The sequence below is a fragment of the Lathyrus oleraceus genome, chromosome 1 (assembly GCF_024323335.1).
Source record: "Lathyrus oleraceus cultivar Zhongwan6 chromosome 1, CAAS_Psat_ZW6_1.0, whole genome shotgun sequence".
Lineage (NCBI taxonomy): Eukaryota > Viridiplantae > Streptophyta > Magnoliopsida > Fabales > Fabaceae > Lathyrus > Lathyrus oleraceus.
Genome location: NC_066579.1, coordinates 142,206,979 through 142,220,804, shown reverse-complemented (window position 1 = coordinate 142,220,804; position 13,826 = coordinate 142,206,979). Strand labels below are relative to the sequence as shown.

Here is a 13,826-nt window from a genome sequence, read left to right as displayed (position 1 = left end):
AAGTGCCGTCTACAAGCCGCCACTAGCGCCCTACGCCCACGGACCCGGTCCCGGTCCCGGAATCGGACCGGCGAGTGGTTGTAAGGTTGGGACAAGTGGCATAATGCTTGGGACCATCATATGTGTTCATATGGCACTTTATCCTCTTTTGTCCTTTTGTTGAGTTAATGATATTAACTCTTTATAAGAACTTACAAAGTGAGTAAATCTTCCAATGTGAGACTTTATCTCATGCATTTATTAGCATTAACTCACTTCCACCATTTGTCATTTTGGAACACTTGTATTTAATAAATTACAACAATCCCCTACTTGTTCTAATAATGACAAATCCAATTCCAGAATATATAGAAAACAAAAAGTGTTAATATAGTTAGGTATCTTTCGATTTGAACTTAACCTTAGTAAAGACAACGCAAAGCCTAATCGGAACGTTAGGTAGCTATGCTTTGAACCATTATCCCATGTGATCAGACCGGCGTTGCTATACACACACTTTTAGAGGTTCTTTGCCTACATATCTCGCCTAGCACTATTTATGGCCATGTGCTTTTCCTGTTTTCATGAATTTTTCATGAGAGAAACTCCAACTCTCACCTTAAGACGACACCATCTTGAAGTTCATATAGGTGAAGTTCAATTCGTATCTATTTCTTGAGATACGTATCCTCCTTGATATAGAACTTCATTAAGAGTTTCTTTGAAAACTCAACCCTCAGTTTGTAATCGTCAACATTATCGCGGAATGTTGCATAACCTTCCTGTCATACCCCAATTTTGTCCGGGCATATTTTTTTTTTTTTCATACAATCGATTTCATTTTTATTTTTGCATCATACACATAGCATGACACACATTGCATCATGAATAATGCCTAGAACGTCAGTCGGAATGAATTCATTTGAGAATACAGACAAATCGGTTGAATCATTAAAATTTAAAGAAATGTTGTATTTCCTCAATAAACACATTTTGTGCTGATCGTCGTAGTGCATTAAGCTTAATTTTTCGATCATTTTTTGCATTCATTTTTTTTATTATTCAATCTAATTCTTATTTACTTATTTAATTACTTTTTCTTTGATTTATTGTCAAAAATCAACATACTTAAATAGGGTTTATTTAAATATCTAGTTTAAATTTATTTTTATTTTATTAACATTTTGTGTATTAATATTCAAAAATATAAAAAATATAATAACAAAAATAAAAATAAAAAATAGAAACTCCTTTCTTCACTCTTTGCCACGCGTTCATTCACGACCCCACTCTCCTTTCTTCACACACCTCACGCCACTCACTCTCCACCTCACTCTCTAAAACAGAAAATCTCCCCCCACTCAGTATGCCCTCACTCCATTTCACACGCTCCCGCAAAAAAATCGGTTCTCCATTCTGAAAACGGATTCTCCCACAAAAACCCTCTTCACTCACTCTCAAAACCCTCACTCAACAACCTTCAATCCTCACAATCCCTTCATCTTCCTCATCTCTCGGCCATTCTTCAGACCTTCAACCGCCGCCACGGATTCACCACCGCGAACAACCTAAAACCACCACACGAACCACAACAATCGCCTCTACCGCCGCTAAACCCTTCTTCCTCTCTCACTCAACAACCTTCACTCGCCAACAGCCACTACACCTCTCTCTCAATAACTCCCTCACGCTACTTCTCCCTACCTCTTCCTCTTCACCTTCAAAACAAACCCTTCAAAATCAACCACAGAACCACCGATCTGCAAGTTCCTTCACGCCGGTACTCAGCTTCGACCACTCCCGATGGATCCCGCCGTAAATCACCACGCTTTCTATTCCAGCAAGAGTCCAAACACGATGCTACAACAACAACAAACCCTCTCTTAGCTCTTCGACATCGGTGCGGGCCCAGATCCTCACGCATGCAACAAACTCGGTTTTCGTTTACGGTATTATAACTCGGTTGGTTGCACTGATGACGTTTGATGATTTGATTATGTTCTTAGTTATTTGTTTTTATTTGTTCAAATCAAAATCTGTTTGATGCATGTCTGGGGGTCCGTTTAGATTTTGTTACGGTTTACTCTGTTTTTCATACGGTCAACATTTTCGCTTCCGATTTGTTGCCGTTGTTTATTAGAGTTGATTATAGTATTCGCTCTGTTGTTTTGGTTTATTACATGACCTTGCTCGTTTCAATTTCTTTACTGTGTTGCACTATTTTTTTTATTTTTATATTTTTGGGATTTAAAACATGTGTTTTAGGGTAAAAATATGGATCTGATGTCATTAGAATAGCATTGTAAATAATCATAATTCATTCTGTTTTCTGCATTTGATTTAATACTGCTATATCCATTTATGTTTCGGTAGGATTCTATTGTCATGCTGGCTATATGGTGTCTAAATCCGTTTCGATTCCGTATACTTTTATGTCGAAGTATATTTTGGGGTGAGTGTACATTTGTGTCAATACTACAATAGCCCTGTATATAATCACAATTTGCGGTGATACACTTTGATACCATTTTATTGTACATATTCAACGTATATCATGATTCTTGATTATGACTTGTTTTGGCTATATCACAAGGACTTGTTTTGTATTGCCTGTGAAGTTTATAGTTATTGTAGTATCTCGTTCATTTTCATTTGAATTGAGATTTGGTTATGAATACCAATGTGCTTATACACAACTTATGCGAGTTTCAGTTTGGATTGTATTTGGGAAGATATTTTAAGTGGGAACTGTATTAAAATTCTGCTCTTGAATTATTAGATTAGTTTGTAGTTGGATCACTTTGTTGGTGAAAATGAGTTGTTAGCCCACGGCATTATCAGAATTTTATTAATCACATGGATAGTTTACAACGACTTTCTCAAATGCATGTTGGTTTTTTTATTGCTAAAATTTAAATTGGATTATTAATTGCCTAATGGATTTTATAGTGTATATATAAGTCTACTCTAATCATATGGCATTGTTGTTAACGTTCAGTAAATAGGTAGTGTACATAACCATGGTGTTTTCTATGTGATTTCAATTCAATTATGATGAAGTTGGAATTTCGACTCACAAGTACGAGACTTTTGATGTGTTGAGCACATTGTGTACACCTTGTTTTAGACACTTCTAAATCAAATTTGTGTTAATTAAATTGATTGATTAATTCAAAGTTTGTTTAAATTATTTGGTTGTGACGGTTGATTACCTTGGAAATTATAGTTAATCAAGTGATTTTGATTTGGGATTTTGATTGGGTCAATTAGGTAGTTTGTCTAAATGCTAATCAAATACCTTTGTCAATTAAATATTGATTAAATTACTTTATTATAATCGCTTCCAATTCAAACCAATTTCAAAAAGCACAAATCACAATTCTCGATCCAAATATCGAGCCCATTTTAAAACACCCTTGTAATTCGATTGCTCTTCGCATCGCCATCAACCTCACATAGCTTACTCTTGGGCTTCCTTACAATGAAACCTACTGGGTTATTGATTAATCGAGTAGATGAAATAATACACTAAATAAAACTCATTTCATTTATAAACATGAATTCAAACCTTTTTTCCAAACCATTCAATTTCAAAAGAATTTTCTCTTTTAAACATAAACATTGGGATGAAAAGGAGAATAGTAAGCTTCCGCTTCACTATCTCTCGACTATTCGAATAATTGGCGTATGCCATATTGCTCGGATTTTCGTCATTCATTTAAAACCCTAAAACTCCATAAAATTAAAATCACTCCCCCAATTAATTATAAATTCTAAAAGCTCTATTAATCTTTGAATGAAAAGGAGAATAGTGAGCATCTGCTTCATTATCTCTCGATTATTCGAATAATTGGCGTACGCCATATTGCTCGGATTTTTGTCATTCAAATAAAATCCTAATAATCATACAATTTCAAACCACATTTTCTAAATCAACTACAAATTCCAAATCCTTTTTATTCCATATTTGATGAAAAAAGGATATGAGGCGTACGCCTCACTATCTTTCGATTATTCGAATAATTGGCGTACGCCACATTGCTCGAATCTTCGTCATCAAATTAAAACACAATCGAATAAATTCAAACTATTTTCGCAAATCACATACAAACATCTAAAGACATATCTTTTACAATTTAAACTCCGGATGATAAAAGAGGAGAGGCGTACGCCTCGCCCTCTCTCGATTATTTGAATAATTGGCGTACGCCATATTGCTCAGATTATCGGCTTCCGACTAAAACACGCTAAATAAACTTGGATAAGGGAATAGGTGGCGCACGCCTCATTATTCCTTGAATAAGCAAGTAGGAGGCGTACGCCTCACTACCGTGCATATTCAGCATCCGCAAACAAAATTTCAAAATAATTTGAATGAAAAAGGAATAGAAGGTGTTCGCCTTATTATTCCTCGAAAGAATTGGACGATTGCTGAACACCACATTGCTCAATCTTTCGTCGTTCCTCAAAAAACATCTCAAACAAATCAAACCTAACTTCTCGCCCCCGAGCGATCGAAACCAAAACACCCAAACACATCAATTCAACTTGTCACCCCGCGTGACCAAAACCTCAAAAGAACACTGTCAATCCTTTCTAATGCGCACAACAAACCAGTGCTAGAGCCTCCACCGAGAGTAGACAAGCCAGCGTTTAGCCGTTAGAACGTCGACCTACACAGTCGTTCATCAAAACAAAACACACCAAATATTCGTAGTAGCCCGAACTACGAATGCTTTGATTTCCTTATTGCACTATAAGGATACGTAGGCAGGAGATTGCTGTATCTTCGCGAGCACACTAATAAAAAACCTCCCATTTCCCTCTCCTGAGGTCTTCATCCATATCTATCATCAATTCTAATCACTCGAAGCAAGCAGATAAATAGTCAATTAACAGTCAAATAGCAAAATCAGACTAAAAGGTTCCCGTTGAGTACAACGGACGTAAGGGGTGCTATTACCTTCCCCTTGCGTAATCGACTCCCGAACCCGAATATGGTTGCGACGACCATTATTCTTATTTCTAAAGGTTTTCTCGATATTTTCCTATTCCTTCATTGGAATAAATAAAGTTCGGTGGAGACTCTGTTTCGAACTAACATTTTTCCGCGTTCCATCGCGAGGGATCGCATTATCATTTTTTGAGGTGCGTCAGACTGGCGACTCTGCTGGGGACCCTGCTCCAAGCAAGAGAGAGTCTAGCCTAACTTAGTTTGATTTTGCTATGATTGTTGGAAGATATTCTTTCTTTCCTTATTTATCTCTATGTATTTTATTCTGATTACTTGTGTTATAATGTATTTTGATACTATAATATGGGATCTGATGTATGTTGTGAGACAAGCTTTATACCCGAGCTTCGAGAAAAACTTAGAACCCGGAGTTGTGTAGTATTGAACCGGGGGGTGTACACCTCATTGGGACAATACGAAGACTCCACCTAGAGTAGATCTGTTTGGAGTTTCCATCATAATATGGCTAGGCCGTCATTGTGGGGGAGGTTCTAAACACGATCCGTGACTCTAGGGACCTCGCCTTAAACCCAGGTTTTGTTTTAATGATCAGTGATTATGTAGTATTGAACCGAAGGGTCTACACCCTGTTCGTACAATACGAGAATCCCACTTAGATTAGATCATTTCAGAACTCCCATCACGATGTGGCTAGCCCACCATTGCGAGGAAGTTTTGAACTTGATCCGTGAGTCTAAGTTCCTTCCTTGAAAACATAACTTTAGTACCTACCTTTGGGGAATTTCTTGCAATCAGAGAAACCTTTGCTTCTTCCAGTTATACTGATGTACTTGACATGTGGATAATTTTGAGTATGTATTCCTCTGCAAAACATGGCAGAATTTCATGCATTTTCATACCATAAACATGCATTGCATATCATTCCTCAGAAACAAAAACTTACACCATCTTCTACCCATTGTCCAGTAACGCTGACTACTCGACACCGGTACGAGACACGCCGCAACTACAGGATGACACTCGAATAGCTTGAAGCAAATCAAGTTTCAATGAGGACCGACATTGACTCCATGCAGGCAAAGATGGATCGCTTGTTGGAAACCATGTTACTCTTGGCCCAGAAGGAAAAGGATGTTGAGACTAGCGCCGAAGCCAGAAGAGTTGTTGCCCAGTTGGAATCGCCATCACTTAGCATTCCTGGAGTAACTGAACTTGATGGTAACCCTAATCATCCTAGAGGAGGACCAATCCCTATTTCTGTTCCCATGGTCAACATGAACCCCCATGAGCATTCTGCTACATCTGCTCGACACGGATCTGTGATAGGTGATGAAGATCCATATGACGCCTTCTTCATGCCACAACCTACCAAACCTGCTGTTGGAGGTCTCCCAGACCCAGGTGTTGATAAACTCCATGCTCTGGAAGAGAAATTCAAGTCTTTAGAGGTTCACACTACTCCCGGTTTGGACGCCGTTGATATGTGCCTGGTTCCAGGACTCGTGATTCCGCAGAAATTCAAAGTCCCAGACTTTGACAAGTATAAAGGGATCAACTGCCCGAGAACACACCTCAGAGCTTATTGCCGCAAAATGGCCGCCCACATTAGTAATGATCAACTCTTGGTTCATTACTTCCAAGATAGTCTCAGTGGGGCATCCTTGGAGTGGTACATGCAAATAGAGAGGGGGCAGGTCCAATCATGGAGAGACCTTGCTGAAGCTTTCCTCAGGCATTATCAGTACAACACTGATCTAGCACCCAATCGCACACAACTGCAAGACATGACTCAACGCAATAATGAGTCATTTAAGGAATACGCTCAGCGGTGGAGAGAGCTAGTTGCTCGTGTCCAACCTCCTCTCCTTGGCAAAGAGCTAATCGATATGTTTATGGGAACTATGCACACCCAGTACATGGAGAAAATGGTAGGGTCCAGCTTCCCAACTTTTGCTGAGGTGGTCTCTGTGGGAGAACGAATCGAGAGCCAAATCAAGAAGGGGAAGCTACCTTGTGCTGCTAATGCTTCAAGTGGGATGAAGAAACCCTATACCAATCTCTTAAAGAAGCCAGAAGGGCAGACCAACGCCATAATGGGAGGAGGAGGATATAGGGCACCTTCATATGCTCCTACGCCTTATCATCAAGTTGACGCGGTCATCCCTACACCATATCAGCCACCCTATCAACAACGATATCAACAATAATATCAACAGCCTCATCAACAGCCGGCTTACCAACAACAACATCAGAATCAACATCAACGTGCTCAACCACGTCCACCTAACCAGCATAGGGCAAGGAGGCCAGAAAGACATTTCGATCCCTTGCCAGTGTCATACAGCAAGATCCTTCCCTACCTGCTAAAGGATGGATCGATTGTTCTAAAGGAGATAACACCTGCAACTCCACCATATCCTCCAGGCTACGACGCCAATGCTCACTGCGAGTATCACATGGGTGCCCCAGGGCACACAATAGAGAACTGTAAGGCTTTCAAGCACAAGGTCCAGGACCTGATTGATAGTAAGGCACTTACATTCACGCCACTGAGGCCAAACGTTGCAACAAATCCCATGTCGGCGCATGCAGAGCACAATGAAGCTCGAAGTTAGAGCTCCTCACCAGCCTGAAAAAGCAGAACAACTCCCCAACGAAGAATCCAAAGATGAAGGCCTGTTCATTTGAATGAAGGCGATCATTATGCCAGTTTTACCATTTTTGCATTCTTGTAATTTGATCTTGTTTGTTTAAGTACCATATGCTTTAAACATTGTTATTTGTATTTGGTCTTATTAATGGGATGATTATGCATGCTTTGAATCAATCTTTCATATTCACTCATCTATCACATTTACAAATCACAAACACATACTTTTCCACTTCACCTCCTTTATCACACTATTGTTAGTAAATGTTGGAAGGAGGATGACGAAAACAAAATACTCATAATTGATGATTGTATGCTTTCGGATAAAATCCTGCTAATGATGTACAGGCATTGTTTCAAATCCCCAAACACTGGAGAGATAAGGAGTTAATCCCTAGTCAACCACTTCGAGCCTAGAAGTAGGAGTTTCTTTCAGATCTAAAAAACCCTTACACTTAACTAGGGGCAGGGTAGTGTTCAGTTAATCTGACTACACATTCAAATTACAAGATGAAATATCCCATACAAGGATCAACCATATGACATTCTTCACACACATCCTGAAGTGTCAAAGAAACCATACAAATCCAAATTTTAGGTCTTTTGTTCTTCAATGACCAATGACTTGGCAGTCACAAATTCAAAAAAAAACAATCAAAGAAAAAGCCCGCTAAGTCCAAAAAGGAGACTTAGGCAAAAACTGGGGCAATCCCGATGGATTAAAGCTTCAAACAAAGCGGTCCATGCAAAAGTTAGGGATCAAAATAAAAATCGAAAGAGACAATGAAAGTCTCTAACAAAACAAAACAAGATTCAGTGACCACCATACCAAAATCAAAAGGTCACCGACATCCAAAAAACGAAATAAGGTGACTGCCATTCTGACTTTGAATCACCATCTTTATCCTTACACCTGTAAAAAACGAGTGTGTGTGAATTAACTGAACATAGGATTGGAGATCATCATGAAGAAAGGGTGGGTTAAAATAAACTTTGAGCCTTATATCCTTTGTTTCAATAACCATGAACCAAGCCACGTTACAACCTTCAAAAGAACTAATTGAAGTAAGGTTTGTTCTGAAAGCATACTATAGCGAGGTTGAGTAAGCTGTCTCCTAGAGATTTGCTAATATTCTATTCTCACTATATCACTCACACACTAGCTAAATCAAGCACCGCGATAGGACACATGATCCACTCGCCACACACCACCACAACACTCCAAATGAATGATTATTTTTCAAAACTTGCATAACTGTTGCATTAAAATCACCATTTCATGGATAACAATTCTTAATTGCCAGTCAGTACTTGACATCAAGAAAATTCCAACAAAGGGGCAGTTCAAGAGGCACTTGATCCTTGGTGCTGACACAAATCGAGACCATCCTATGAATTAGGGGCATGGCATCTTTCTGATTATATTGACTTAAGAAGAAGTCAGTATAAGACAAATCTCCAGGTATCGGTCGATCAGGGAGGAAAAAACACTTCAATATTCAACCAATCAGGGGCAAGTCCCAGAGGCTAATCAGGGGCAGACCATTGCCAAAATCAAACATTGAAGGAATCAGACTCAGACCGTGTCATGGGATAGTCATTCCTAAGGTTTCCTTTCAGGGAGAATTCCATTTGATACCCTACAGCCAGGGGAAAGACAAGTTGCAAGGGGCAAGTTCCCTTCATATCTTCAAGGCAATCAAGCAGATTGCGTCAGACACTAGTAATTGCTTGAATTCACCACCCAAATGTCGAAAGTTCATACCAGTACAATGTCACATCTTGACAAGAACCCTTAGGGCCCATCAAAAGCACAACCAACATGCGTTGATCACGTCGCTATGCTCAGTCACAGGCTGGTCAAATGCTTCAGAAGAAGAAATCGAGATCTTCTCAAAGATAAATACACAATATATCAGCAAGAAATCAAACTTGGGGCACCAAGCATATCCACACCTATTGCGTGTTCATCACATCATCAACTACCGAGTGTCGGGCAGTCAGATCCCTTTACCAACCAACAATACAATCCACATTGACAATTACCAGAAAAGCCAAAGTCCACCTTGTTGGCACCCACACAAAAACAAATACAACCAACATTGGTTTCCAGAAAACACATTGCCTTTGAAAAGGGGGGCAATCCCAAGAAAACCAATCATTCTTCGCATTCAAACATGCATCGCATGCATCACATACATCATATGCATCACCTCATACATAATGCATACATGACATTTATGCATATTGCACAAATCAAAATCCAAGGTTTAGTCGTAGGCATCCAGGACAACCTTCAGTCGAGTCATTGTCACCTCCTCTAATTGAGTTCCTACCTTACTATCGGGCGTTCCCCATTGAGTTACATCTTTCAACCGTTTGTTGATAAGATGTTATCCTCAGCTTAGTCAAATAATGTTTCTCCAAACACTTACCCTGTTTCGCGTTGAGCGTCCCTCAATGAGTCGTTTCATGTAACCTTTTGTTGATAGAAATTACATCTCTCCAGAGAATATTGGTTTTGCAACCTTTTGTTGTTGATACCCCAAGCAAGTCTTACCCAGCAATGTTCCAATACTACCTAACAAATCAGGTCCACTGAACTTTGACAGTAGCCTTATTTTTCCAATATTTTTCTCACTATCATCCTTTTGGTGAAAGACCATTGAGGAATAATATTAATCATCACCCTGTTTACAATAACCGTTACCTTTTTGGTAATGGTAAATTCTTGACATTTGTGATCTTACTGTCATCCTTTTGGTGTCAAAGATCCTTGAAGTTTTGGTCCAACCTTCATCCTTTTGGTGAATGACAACCTCTGCAATTACTACAGCTTACCGTCATCCTTTTGGTGTCGGAGATCCTTATGGTGATAAGGATCCTTGTCATTTTGGTTCAACCATCATCCTTTTGGTGATGACGTCCAGTTCAATCTAAAGTCATCCTTTTGGTGATAGAGACTATGGAGTTCAGTTTAAGCTGTCATCCTTTTGGTGATGGTGAAATTTGGAAAGTCCAATCCCCCTGTCATCCTTTTGGTGTCAGCAATACTTGAAGTTATTATAACTTATTATCATCCTTTTGGTGGTAACGAGTTTCGAAGTTACAATCCCACCTTCATCCTTTTGGTGATGGTGATTGTTGATTCATTATCATCCTTTTGGTGATAACGAGTCTTGTTGTTTGTAGTACCTTCATCCTTTTGGTGATGGTGACTATTGACTTATTATCATCCTTTTGGTGATAACAAGTTTCGTTGATTGGTCTTACCTTCATCCTTTTGGTGACGGTGACCATGTGAGTTATGGACTCATTATCATCCTTTTGGTGATAACGAGTTTTGTTTTGATCTTACCCTCATCCTTTTGGTGATGGCGATCATTGAGTCTGTTTCAGCTTATTATCATCCTTTTGGTGATAACAAGTTTTGAAGTTCTGTCCTTATTATCATCCTTTTGGTGATAACAAGTTCTGTTTGTTTGATCTTACTGTCATCCTTTTGGTGTCAGTGATATTTAAGGTTATTGACTTATTATCATCCTTTTGGTGGTAACAAGTTTTGTCGTTTGACAATACCTTCATCCTTTTGGTGATGGTGATTGTTGAATTATTATCGTCCTTTTGGCGATAACAAGTTTGGGTCTTGATCCTACTTTCATCCTTTTGGTGATGGTGATCAATTGCGTGTGTGCTTATTATCATCCTTTTGGTGGTAACAAGTTTTGTCGTTAATTATACCTTCATCCTTTTGGTGATGGTGATTGTTGACTTATTATCATCCTTTTGGTGATAACAAGTTTTGTCTTGATCTTACCTTCATCCTTTTGGCGATGGTGATCAATTGCGTGTGTGCTTATTATCATCCTTTTGGTGGTAACAAGTTTTGTCGTTTGACATTACCTTCATCCTTTTGGTGATGGTGATTGTTGACTTATTATCATCCTTTTGGTGATAACAAGTTTGTGTCTTGATCCTACCTTCATCCTTTTGGTGATGGTGATCATTTGAGTTGTGTGACTTATTATCATCCTTTTGGTGGTAACAAGTTTTGTTTTTAATTATACCTTCATCCTTTTGGTGATGGTGATCGTTTTGACTTATTATCATCCTTTTGGTGGTAACAAGTTTTGTTATTGGTCTTACCTTCATCCTTTTGGGTGACGGTGATTATTGAGTTTCGACTTATTATCATCCTTTTGGTGATAACAAGTTTGTTGTGTGACTATACCTTCATCCTTTTGGTGATGGTGATCATTGAAGTTATTTGATTTATTATCATCCTTTTGGCGATAACAAGTTTGGTTGTTGGATCTTACCTTCATCCTTTTGGTGACGGTGATCCTTGAAGTTGATGAGTTAACTATCATCCTTTTGGTGATAACCTTGATATTATACTCTCTGTTAATGGAAACTTTATCAGAATAACCATCATCCTTTTGGTGACAGACATCATCCTTTTGGTGATGAAAATCTTTGGATTGTGTCTAACTTTCATCCTTTTGGTGATAGCGAGACTTATCATTGATCTTACCATCATCCTTTTGGTGATGGCGATCGTTGTTGTATCCACAGTAAACCATTATCCTTTTGGTGATGACTACTTTTGAAAGCTCGGTTTATCCATCATCCTTTTGGCGATGACGATCCTGTAAATCATGGTGAATTCCTATCATCCATTTAGGTGATAGCAATTAATTCTGCTGTCATCCTTTTGGTGCCAGAAAACATGTTCAGTTTTTGGCTTTACCACAATAACGACCTGTGCAAGGATTGAATGTCGACTCGAGGGTTGGCATTGATTTGGCATTCTACCCCTATTACCTCGGTGCTGTTAGAATCCATTGCATTTTCCGTCTGCATTTCACCATTGCATTTCAAAGGACAAAATTTGGATCTTTTCGTATTTAATTACCTTCCACCACGAATGTATGAAGACCATTGTCATTCTTACCTTCTAAGTTCAAGTTAATTAAATAGGGGCAGCTGTCATACCCCAATTTTGTCCGGGCATATTTAATTTTTTTTTCATACAATCGATTTCATTTTTATTTTTGCATCATACACATAGCATGACACACATTGCATCATGAATAATGCCTAGAACGTCAGTCAGAATGAATTCATTTGAGAATACAGACAAATCGGTTGAATCATTAAAATTTAAAGAAATGTTGTATTTCCTCAATAAACACATTTTGTGCTGATCGTCGTAGTGCATTAAGCTTAATTTTTCGATCATTTTTTGCATTCATTTTTTTTATTATTCAATCTAATTCTTATTTACTTATTTAATTACTTTTTCTTTGATTTATTGTCAAAAATCAGCATACTTAAATAGGGTTTATTTAAATATCTAGTTTAAATTTATTTTTATTTTATTAACATTTTGTGTATTAATATTCAAAAATATAAAAAATATAATAACAAAAATAAAAATAAAAAATAGAAACTCCTTTCTTCACTCTTTGCCACGCGTTCATTCACGACCCCACTCTCCTTTCTTCACACACCTCACGCCACTCACTCTCCACCTCACTCTCTAAAACAGAAAATCTCCCCCCACTCAGTATGCCCTCACTCCATTTCACACGCTCCCGCAAAAAAATCGGTTCTCCATTCTGAAAACGGATTCTCCCACAAAAACCCTCTTCACTCACTCTCAAAACCCTCACTCAACAACCTTCAATCCTCACAATCCCTTCATCTTCCTTATCTCTCGGCCATTCTTCAGACCTTCAACCGCCGCCACGGATTCACCACCGTGAACAACCCAAAACCACCACACGAACCACAACAATCGCCTCTACCGCCGCTAAACCCTTCTTCCTCTCTCACTCAACAACCTTCACTCGCCAGCAGCCACTACACCTCTCTCTCAATAACTCCCTCACGCTACTTCGCCCTACCTCTTCCTCTTCACCTTCAAAACAAACCCTTCAAATCCAACCACAGAACCACCGATCTGCAAGTTCCTTCACGCCAGTACTCAGCTTCGACCACTCCCGACGGATCCCGCCGTAAATCACCATGCTTTCTATTCCAGCAAGAGTCCAAACACGATGCTACAACAACAACAACAAGCCCTCTCTTAGCTCTTCGACATCGGTGCGGGCCCAGATCCTCACGCATGCAACAAACTCGGTTTTCGTTTGCGGTATTATAACTCGGTTGGTTGCACTGATGACGTTTGATGATTTGATTATGTTCTTAGTTATTTGT

The 13,826-nt window shown here is 38.9% G+C and overlaps 1 long non-coding RNA gene across 1 annotated transcript; it reads left to right on the top strand.

The window, feature by feature from the left end:
• Positions 1–1,286: 1,286 nt before the first annotated feature.
• On the top strand, positions 1,287–2,778 carry LOC127122576 (uncharacterized). Its single transcript, XR_007803532.1, has 2 exons — positions 1,287–1,928; positions 2,353–2,778. It is a non-coding gene; the product is annotated as an uncharacterized LOC127122576 (long non-coding RNA).
• The last annotated feature ends 11,048 nt before the right edge of the window (positions 2,779–13,826 follow it).